The following is an 11,654-nucleotide window of genomic DNA, read 5'->3' as shown; positions in this document are numbered from 1 at the left end:
CCCTGCCCATCATTCAGATAAAAAGACTGAGGCCCAAAGAGTTTATTAGTCCCTTAGGCATGTATACAGTGACAGTGCAGATGAAGCTCTTTGCCTGGGTCTCCACATGGAATCCTCAGAACAGTCCTCTAAGGGATAATTATTATCCCCAGTTTTGAGTGAGAAAAGTGCTGAAGAACGTTTGAAAGGTCTCAGCAAGGATGTGGCACAGTTGATCTCCAGCGCTACCACTTCGTAGCAGAGTCAAATGGTTAGTGGTATGGGTTTTGGAACTAAATAAACCCAGTATTAATTCTTAGCTACATTGCTCCTTAACCATGTGGCCTTGGACTTTCAGCAAGTTCCCAAAACTTCAATTTCTTATTCTGAAGACCAAGAGTAATAGTGACCACTCCCATGAAATCATTGCCAACATTAAGGAAACTAATACATTGTTCAGTGCTCAATCATTAGGCCCACACAGATTCAATGAGCATCTCCTGTGTGCCAGGTCTTATTGTAGGTCCTAGGGATACAGCAATGATCAGAAACTAAAACAATGACTGCCTCCAAGGAACTTGTAATATAGTGAAAGAATGTAATTGACTAAGTGAATAAGATGACTTTAGCTAATGATGAGCAGTGAGATGGAAGTAAAGCAGGAGTACAGGGATATAGGGTGCCAGTGCAGGAGGTAGAAGGTATATTTAGATTGAGATCATATGTGAGCTTCAACTTGCATGAAGACAAGGAGCCAGCTGCCTGAAATTCAGAAGATAGAGTGTTGGGCAGAGGGAAGAGCAAGTTTAAAGGCCCTAAAGTGAAAACTAAAGGCAATACCAGCCACCTTTTTATCTCTTGCCTTGCACATCCCACTGAGCTCCAGACAACATAATAACACCAAAGGGATACCTAATGGCTCTCAGATTTACTATAGCCAAAGCTGCGTTATAGGCCCACCCCCAGCCTTTTTTCCCCCAGGGCTCCCCAGCTCAGTAAATGGGATCACTATGCATCCTGTTGCTGCAGCCCCAAATCTAGGAATTTTCTTTAAATCTTTATTTTTTCATCTTTTATGTCTAATCCAGCAGCAAGTCCAGCTTCTCTACCCGCAAAATATATTGAATACACACACTCTCCACAGCCTTCTCCATCATCCTGTCCAAGCTGCCATACCTCCCCACTTGCTCTTCTGGATTATCAAGGAGACTCCTAAACGGTATCCTATTGCAGCTCCCCCTCTGCCACAGCCTACTGTTAACTAGAAAACTAGAAAATTTTTCTTTTAAAAATACAAATATGATCCAGTTACTTGCTTGCTTTAAAACCTCATCAGCTTCTTACCTTACTCAGAAGGAAACCCTGCATCCTGCCCATGGCTCCCAGGGTCCAGCATTGTCCTGCCTGTTTCTCCCATCCATGCCTTTCTGAGTCCATCTTGCTTGCAAAGCTCCCATTTCACTTGACTCCTCCTTGCTGGACTGTGCAGCATAACAAAATGCTTAACAGTAAGCATTCAAAGATAATTGGCAGGTAAAAACCAAGGAGAAGGGATACCTAAAAGGGGAGGGGGCAGACAAGAAAAAGGGGTGCTGAAAACTCCAACAGAGAGGTTGACTGAAGGTGTTTCCTCTGGAATATTCAGCCCTCATTTCTCTGGACAGGAGAAAGAAGCCCCCTTCCCCGGTCAAGCCTCATCTTCCCATTCTTCCTTCACACACAGAGCAGGCAGAGGCCACAAGAAGAGAAGTTTCCCAGTAGGAAACATGGCAAGGGTAAGGGAAGGGTACAAAGGAAAGCCTGAAGAAGCCAGAGGAAAACTAGCTGAGAGACAGGTGGTCTGGGTGCCTGGCACTGAGGAAGTCCAGAAAGGGGCCCTCAAGGAGAGGCTGAGAAGAGGCCAGGAATGTGTGTCAGGACACCAGGAGGGGGTTGTCAAGGTCTACAGCCAGAGGGGAGGAGATGACGTTCAGCCACCCAGACATCACTGCGTTTGGAAGTGACAGCAGGGTGTGGGAAGCAGGCTAGGTCAGGAGACAGATAGTACAGATGACTGGTTTGAGGATGACACTAGCCCTGGGAGAGCGGGCAAAGCAGGAGGTGGGAGCTGAAGGGCTAGCAGGGTAGAGGAGAAGGATTTTTCAGATGGGAAAAACCAGAGAAATTATTTGTAGGCTGAGGGCAGGGAGCCAGTAGAGGGTGATCCAGGGGATGGGCTGGTTGGATTTAAGAGAAAGAGGTCACTCTTTTCTCTGAGCTTGGAGGTGGCATGAGAGCAGGAAGGTTGAGGAATGAGGAAGGAATTAAAGCTCCTGGCTGTCAGCCTCTTGGCATACCCCTTCACTCCCCAACAGCGTGCCACACTTTACCACAAAGGCCAAAGGCCTGCAGCTAGTCTCTAGCTCTGGCATTTCACTGTAGTCATCTCTGGGAGGGCCAATGGAGTAGGAATGATGCAAACACCCCATTGCCTTGACCTGAGGTTTCCGACATAGGACTGAGGTGGCAGTGAGAAGATAAGCAGGGGCCATGCCTGACATGATCTCTCTCTCTCTCTCTCTGACTCCTTTACTTGATTTCCTCAAGACCTAGACCAGAGCCCTCAATCACAAATACCTCTGGCCATAACATTAACTCAGTCTCCTGCCTCAGTGTGCCAAGGAACTAAGCCTATCCTTGGGACTGGGGACACTGTCAGGGATCCTATCACTAACCTAAGCCCTGCTATGGTGTGAATGTGTCCCCAAAGTTTATGTGTTGAAAACAATCCCTAATGCAACAGTGTCCAGGGGTGGGATTTTAAAAGGTGATCAGACCATGTGTGCTTTCTGTTCCTGTGAATGGGCAAATACTGTTATCAGGTTGGCTTAGTTATCCTTAGAGAAGATTCCTGATATGAGTTCAGTCTCCTCTCTCAGTTTCTCTCACATGCCATCTTGCCTTTCTACCTTCTGGTTTGGCATGGAACAATAAGAAGACCCTCATCGAGGGCAGGCCCCTGGATCTTAAACTTCCTAGCCTCCAGAACTATAGGAAATAAATCACTGGTTTCTTTGCAAACTTCCCAGGCTTGGTATCCTGTTATAGCAGCACAAAACAGACTAAGATGGCCCCATCCTGTTTGAGACCCTCAGACACTGTGCCAGAACTTATGTATACATGAGAGCCTGCAATAATGCTCCCAAAGAGCTAAAGAATAACATTTGCTTTTTCTTTTCCTTTTCTTGTATCTCTTTTCCTTCTTCTTCTCCCGTTTGTCTTCCTTTTCCTTCCCTTCTCCTTCTCTTCCTTCTCTCTCTCTCTCTCTCTCTCTCCCTCCCTCCCTCCCTCCCTCTCTCAGTACTAGCTAGGGTCAAGCTCTTTACTACTGCGCTATAACATCAGCTACACGGAAATTTTCTAATGCTTTTTTTATTTTATGGAAAAAAGATAAAATTTCCTATCAAAATAATAAGAGGATAGCAATAGTTGATACATCACATGTTGTCATCTTTAAAGTAGTTGCTCAGGGTGAAGAAACTGACCTTAAAGAGATGCCATCAGTTATCCAAAGTCCCCCAAGAGCCACTGACCAAAGGAAAAGCTGGTCTCCGCTGATGTGTTCAGAGGGAGCAGCCATTTGAAGAAAACAGGGCCCCTAAGCCCCTCTCAATGCAATCTCTCCCAATAGAACTAGGAAAACATAAGGCCTGGCAGGGATGGTAAGTTTCCCCTGGCCACAGGTGAAAGAAAGCCAGGATCTGCATCTCCTGACTCCTTGGCCTATGGAGCTACCACCTGCCTTACAGGGTCCTGGAAAAGTCTGGATTGTGAGGTCCTAAAGAAGGGAAGCCATGAATACACTATGGTCAGCAGCCTTAAGAATCACTGCTTGTCCAGTGTACTAAGAAAATCTCTGGTGCAAAACTCCAGGTTCAGGAAACATAGGTTGGATAGATGGACAAATGGATGGACAGCTGAATGAAAGAACAATGAGAAAGGACACAGTTTTGGAGCACACTTAGGAGCAAAGCCCAGTCAGAATCCCCAAGTCTAGTCCAAAATCCTCCACCAGAGTTAGGACCGCTATCACCATTCCAACTATCTGGAGCCTGATCTCTGGGGACTTAACATCCCCCATGGCTGGAGAGGGGTGGGGAAGATACTCTATTGACACTCAGTTAGGGATTTGATTGAAAGCTAGTCTCCCAAATCAGGAGAATCTCTATCAATGAGCCTCCCAGCCTTCTCCCTGTGACCACCCCAGAAATGTCCCCCAAAGCCTCTCTTGACCATGAGAAGCTCACCACTCCTATATACATATGCATGCACCCTACTACCTTCCTCAGTTTTGGGCACCATGAAGCAAATTCCACTCCCTAAAGCCCTCATGGAGCAGCCCTGTGCTAGGGCAGACCCATTCAGAACTGCCTGGCTTCTGGACTCAAGATTGGCTCAGTTCTCTGGGTCCTGCTCTGCATTTCCTTTCCCCTCACAACTCACCTCCTTACCTACTCCATCTGCACTCTGGCATGTGCCCAGGGAGAGACAGAGAGTGGCAGGAACATGTACTGTTGAGCAGGGGCCCCCATCCACATCCTGCCTCATACACACATATACACACACATGCACACACACATGCATGCATGCACGTACACACATTGGCACATGTAGACAACCATGTGCACAAACAGCTCTGTGACAGAGATGGAACCATTCTGTTAGACCTAGGCACAAGTCTCACCTGCCAGGGCCAGTATGTGGCATCTCTTTCCTGGATGGATCTATCTTTATAGCAGTGGGGAACATAAAGAATGGAGTGAATATAATTGTATCCTGTGATTAGAAAAGACTTCAGAGTCCAGAGAACACGAGCCAGGGTCTATGTTCTTTTTCTTTTCTTTTCTTTTCTTTTCTTTTCTTTTCTTTTCTTTTCTTTTCTTTTCTTTTCTTTTCTTTTCTTTCTTTCCTTTCTTTCATTCTTTCCTCTTTATTTCTTTCTTCCCTTCTTTTTTGTTTTTTTGAGACAGGTCTCACTATGCAGCCCATGCTGGCCTTGAACTCACAAGTATCCTCTTGCCTCAGCCTCCTCAGTGTTGGGATTACTTGTGCACTCCCGCGCCCTGTCTGAGCCAGGATTTGGAACTTAGTCCTTTTGGGTCCCTCATGTTCCAATCTCCCTGTGAGACTTTCTCCAGAAGCTCAGCTCCCTGTTGAGTGTCCAGGCCAAGGTTCTGGCTAGGTACTGCCCCTCCCAATCTCAGTGAGGGCCAAACAGATAGCCAGGGCTCAAATGACAGGCCTCATCTGCTTTGGTGTAGTTTTTCCTTCCTCTGAAGGAGTGAAGCCCAGCTCATCTGAGGCCTTCCCTGCAGAGAAAGTGGAGGTTGTCTCAAACAAGAAGCCTCCTCTCTTGCCTGACTGCCCCAGCCTGGTTCCTGCTAACAGGAAGTAAGAAAAGAAGAGGTCTGTGGGGCCATTGGAGCTGCAGGTAAAGGAGGAGTAGCAGTTGCTGGCTCTTCTTCCTCTGAGCCCCCACCAGGGAATCCCCAAGACCCTTACTGCTCACTTCACTAACTTGTCTCCCCATCCTGCCTCTCCTCTCTTCACCATCCCTCTCCTGATTCTTTTATGAAAAATGGATAGAGCTTTTATTAAGGTATTTTCTCTTCAAAGGAGGTTTCAATTTTTAATGCCTTGCGAGGGAGAGTGAGACGCACTGGCCCAGACAGCCTATAAGGAAGGGGCAAAAGAGGTGTTCCCTGAACTGAGAGAGGGGCAGAGAAGCAGGATTCTTGGCCTGCTTGAGGGGAAGAGAATTGGGAGGCAGAGAAGGTGATCCCTGACAGAGAGATGTTTAGGTTTGGGGGTGGGAACACTTTCTAGGGCTGAACACAGCCCCTCCCTTGTCTGCTACTCTTCTCCCTGAACTGGCATACCTTTAAGTGACTGGGAAGCTGGTTTTGAGCAGGTATTGTGTGCTAGGTCTGGTACTGAGTAGACCAATATAGACACTCCACTGACTGATCACACCAGCTCATGGGTGAGAGCTTCTATGTTATGGTTTGTGTCTAGATGTCACCTCAGAGCCTCATGTGGCCATAGGGTTTTATGGAGATTGCTGAATCTAGAGTGTATGATTGATTCATGGTGCAATGCTGGAATTAAGGGTGCTGGGATTAAGAATGGGTGAATGCTAGATCAGTCCACTGACTGGATTGGCACCACCATAATCCCTGTGGACTATACAATATAAAGGGCAGAAAGATGCTTGTCTCTCTCTCCCCACTTTGGTGTTTCCACCTCCATGTGCCACCCTGCCTTGGAGCTAGCCAATTATGGACTGAAACCTCTACAAACTGTAAGATAGATAAAATTTTCCTACCTTAATTTTGGGTATTAGATATTTTGTCTCAGCAACAAGTAACTAAGACACCCTATAAAAGAGCATTATAGAGGAAAGATACAAGGACTATACTGCCTATCCTCAAATTCTTATATCATTGTTTGATTGCTGTGAGTTTCTGGGAAAATTGTTAAGTGGAACTTCTATTTTCCCATTTATTGAGTGGGTCTAGAAGTACTCACCTCATAGGGTTGCTATGAAGGTGCAGTGAGAATCTGTATGTCAAGCACACATATATGTTTGACACCTTAGCAGATTCTCAATACATAGTATAGTGATAGTGTAATAAACCATGTCTACATCTTATAGATGATGAGGCTGAGTCTCCAGGAAGTTAAAAGTTGACATTCAAAGTCACAGGGTCACTAAGTGGTGGAGTCATAATTTGAACTGATTCTTTCTGGCTCAAATGCCTTGACTCATGCCTATATGTCTCCCTGCCTCTCAAGGGACGTAATTCTCCCTTACTGAGCCCCCCCCCCCCCACATCTGGCACATAGCTGGTACTCAGAAAACAAGTACTGAGTAATTGTTCTTACTGTCTTATTCCAAACCTAGTCTCAATTTACTATATGTGCTGCTAGAGTAATTATTCCTCTGAGACTGAGATGGATCCTACACCTTCTTCCTTGGTGTTCTTGGCAAACAAATCCAGCATGGGAAAGTGGGGGAAGCCCAGAAGCTAGATGAAAGCATAAATCTTAATAGCACCAGACAGCTCAGCACAGGGATCTACAGACCCAACCTCAAAGTGCTCTTCAGGGTTTGGTTCTGTATTTTGAGTATATGTGTTCATACTGATTATCATAGGGTTCATGTTTGTTCATCACAAAAATGGTACAGTCATCCATCACTATCCATGGAGGATTATTGTAGGACAGCCCCATGGATATCAAACTCTGCAGACGCTCTTGTCAGTTCTATAAAATAGTATAATATTTGCATAGAGCCTATACACATCCTCTTATCTACTTGAAATCATCTCTAAGTTACTTATACCTAATACAATGTAAACACTCTGTAAATAGTTGTTATACTCTAGTGTTTAGGAAATGACAAGAAGAACAAACCTGTATGTGTTCAGTACAGATGCAGTTCTTTTTCAAACATTTTCAGTTTGTGGTTGTTTGAATCCTCAGGCACAATACCGCTGAATAGCTACAAAAACCCAACTGCGTAAAGTGATTGTGCAAATTTTGGAAAATCCAGAAAAAGCCATACAAGAAGAACTCTACTTTGGATCTGCAATGGCTTTAGGATTGATTTGACCTTGGCTGATCCAAGAGTGACTCTTTTCTGAATTCTGAAACCAGAGGCTCTCATCGGAGAAGGGTATTGCAGTGCACACATGTGAAGGAAGGAAGAATGAGGCTTGGATGAATTAAATTCTGTCATGGAAACAGCAGAGGTTCTGGCACCTCTAGGGAGAAGAGACAGGAATCTAGGTTTCACAACTGTTCTATTTGACTTTAACTGAAGTGATGCAAGAAAAAGTTTGTTCTGAATGAAGCACTAGAGAGGAAGTATTCCTGATAGATATCGGTGATTTTAGTGCATCAACTGTATCAAATAAGATGTTTCAGCAAATTTGTCACATTCAAGCATTTTCAGTACCTTGTGCATATCAAAAGTTTGTTTTTTAATTTGGGGAGATTCTCTTTAACTTATCAAAAGCCCTCTCCTGCCTGTTTAGATTTATTTGGGAAAGTCATTTAGATTTTATTGGGTCATTGTGTGCCAGGCCAGGGAGCAACTACTTTGGGTCTGGAATTCTTACTACTGCCACCAACAAAAGAGGCCAACATCAGTCTGGAAGAGAGGCAGGGTTGGAAGTCCCAACCCTCAGACCACACGAACAAACACTGGGGTGGCAGTAAGTGAGATGTAATGAATACAATGCCTACACTTTTTTCAGTGACCTCAGAGGCTTCCCTCACCTCTCACTCAACCTAGTGTTCTTTGTATATGGAAGTTACATCAACTGGCATTTTCTTCACCAGCATTTCAAATACTTCTCCACCTCCTCAGAAGCTCACTCTAAGCCTGTCTCCAGCACTAAGACAGGGCACTTGCAATAGCAGCAAGTGTTTACCACAACACAATTGGAAAGATACTAAACATAAAACTGTTTCCATCAGAAAATGATATAATTGAAAGTAGTAAGAACATGGGCTTAAGTTGACATCACTGGCAAAAAACAGTTTAAACAATTTAAAAGTAAATTGGCTGTGGTGTGGCACACCTATAATCTTAGCACTCTGGGAGGCTGAGGCAAGACCATCACAAGTTTGAGCACAGCCTAGGCAATTGAGTGACTTGACAAGACCCTGGCTCAAAATTTAAACTAAAAGGGTAGGGCTGGGGACGCAGCTCAGTGTGAAGCTGAGAAGGCCCTGAGTTCAATCCCAGTACCAATAAATAAATATCTAAATAACTGCCAGACAGGGAATAACCAGACCCAAGCTCTCCCCAAGAGTCAGTGCCATTAGCAGACTGGGGAGAAAGAGAAGGCCACATCAGGAAGCAAGCCCAGTCAGGGAACCAGTGCCATGTACAGGCCACCACTGGACTAGGGATAGCCGGACTTCAGCCCCCTTGGGCATGCTGGCTGGCAAACAAGAAGTATCATCCTTCCCCCGCCATACACACAAGTGGCTGGTTTATCTGCAGAAACACAGGCTGTGATGGTAGCTATGGAGGTGAAATGCAATTGGATGCCTGTGGTGATTAGGAATTTCACTAACATTGCAGGTCTATGGCCAGTGATATGATCACAGGTTCAGAGGATAGTGGTACACAGTATGATATCTAGGGGAGAGCTCCTTCTGAGGGTTGCAGCCGTTGTTGATTCTCTATGGTCTTGTTTTGAAGTCCTATATCATTTTCATTGTTTTGTTAGGTTGACTTTTATTCTCTTTTGTTTTGTTTGATTATGTTAAATCTGATGGCAGGAACAAAAGATAGCAAGATATATTATGGTAGCAATTTTGGATTTACTATAGGCTTGTTTTGAAGTCCTTTATTGTATACATTGTCTTGTTTTTATTATTTCTGTTCTACTCTGTTCTGTTTGATTTTTACTATGTCTGAAGTTATCTGCAACTATTTTGAAAACATCAAGCTATTGTTGATTCCATAATGTTTTGAAGTCTTGTATCATTTATACTTGCTTGTTGTGATTGGTTTTATTCTGTTTTATCCTCTTTAAAATAAAATAATGAAAATAAATAAAGTACAGGTAAATAAGTTGAAAAGCAGATTATATTGTACTTAAAAATTATACATTCATCTTGGGTTGCACAAACTTATGGAAGCTGAAGCCAGCAGATAGAAACATCTTAGTATCAGTTTACTTGCTTCTTAGGGTAATTTACTTGGAATGACAGATGGATTAAAAATTCAAACTTCATAACAACATTACTGAGAAAACAGTGTGGGGAGAATAAAATGGATTCTCATTTGTAAATCTAGAAAATAGACAAAAATGTTCAAAGGCTGCAAAACATTTCCCCACAGTTGATGGAAATTACTATTACATGGAAAACCACTGACTGGAAATATTCATTTGTGTTTTTGTTTGTTTGTTTGTGTGATGGCACTGGGGATTGAACCCAGGGCCTTCACACTGAGCTACATCACCATTTTTTTTTTCATTTTGAGACAGAATCTTGCTAAGTAATTAAATTTCGCAGGTTGGACTTGAACTTGTCATCCTTCTGCCTCAGCCTTCCTGAGTGATGGGATTACAAGCACGTACCACCATAACCAACTGCCACTGATTTTTGACAAATTTCTTCCTGGCATGATCCCAAGTCCTCATATATCTTCTAGACTTGGGCCTTTGATGGGATGTTACGGGGCTAGCGAACAGACACCCTGTCCAGAAGCAAATAGGTGCTTCCTAGCTTTGTACCCTATGGTCCAAATACTCCCCCTCTCTGAGCAGCAGCTTCCTGTCCCGTGAAAAGGTTGTGTGGGTGGAGTGTGTGTGTGTGTTTGTGTGACCTATCCTGCCTCTTTCCTAGGGTTACTGTTAGGACCAACAGAAACCAGGGAGTAGGAAGAAAAAGTATATTCAAGAACCAGGAATCCACATACTGGGCTTTGCCACCCAGAATCATTTTACTGGGTATCATTTTCCCCATGGTCATAAAATGTGACCATGCCTTCCTCAATGCCATCTTGATATCTCATGTGTAAAATGATTGGCATATAGTAAATCTTCAGTAAATGTTGGCTGTCCTTAGGGATATAAAAGTCCATTGTAGAGAATGGGGAAGTATTGTCATTATTTTTTTATATCTGCTCCTCACCTCAGACAGTCTGGGAGCTTGGACAAGTCAGAGACTGGACCTTACTCATCTGTGAATCTGTCACAGACTGGAGACAGTATCATCACCAAGACATGAAGCTTTTGATTCTTCCTCCCTGATTTACCCTTTGGATGCCTAGTTTTCTTTAGAGCCAGATGAGTCCATGCAGTCTCAATAAACAGGAAGAAGACAGACAAATTGATACATCAGAGGCACACATCTCTGCTACCCTACTGCCTCTGGGCTGGCCTGAACCTGGCTCTTTCAATGGTTTGAGCATCTGTTAAAGTTTATGTGTTCCAAACAGTCCCCAGTGCATCAGTGCTGGGAAGTGGGACCCAATGGGAAGTGACTAGATGACGTGCAACTGCCCTCATGAGTGGATTTACAAGTTATCATGGGAGCAGGTTATTTTAGTGAGAGTGGGTTCCTACAAAAGCAAGTTTGGCCCCTCTTTTGCTCTCTCACTGTCACCATTTCTTGTCCTTTACCTTCCACTATGGTATGTGATAACACAAAGCCCCTTGCCAGGTGCGGTACTGTGCTTGTAGTTTTCTCAGCTTCTAAGCCAAGATCCAGGTAAATTTCTCTTTTTGTTTTCATTTTGTTGTGGTACTGGTGACTGAGCCCAAGGCCTTCACACTGAGCTAAACCCTTTACCTTTTGTACTTTTTCTTTTGAGAAAAGGTCTCACTAAGTCACCAAGTTGTCCAGGCTGGGCGAAAACTTTCAATCCTTTGGGCTCAGGCTTTCAGAGTTCTAGGATTACAGGCATGTCCCACAATATCCAGCTTCTTCTGTTCATTTAAATCACTTAGTCTCATCTATTCTGTTATAGCACCAGAAAACAGAGTAAAACGCCTTGCAGAGTATGACAGAGGAGCCTGCACCAGGCTGCAAGAGCTCAGCCTCTCAGTATCAGCTCTTCTCTGCACTTGCTGGAAAACCTTGAGCAAGTTCCTGGCCTTCTCTGGGCC

The sequence above is a fragment of the Cavia porcellus genome, unplaced genomic scaffold, assembly GCF_034190915.1.
Source record: "Cavia porcellus strain 051 isolate PalLab524CR breed Dunkin Hartley unplaced genomic scaffold, mCavPor4.1 scaffold_3, whole genome shotgun sequence".
NCBI lineage: Eukaryota > Metazoa > Chordata > Mammalia > Rodentia > Caviidae > Cavia > Cavia porcellus.
Note: the sequence above shows the minus strand (reverse complement) of the source record.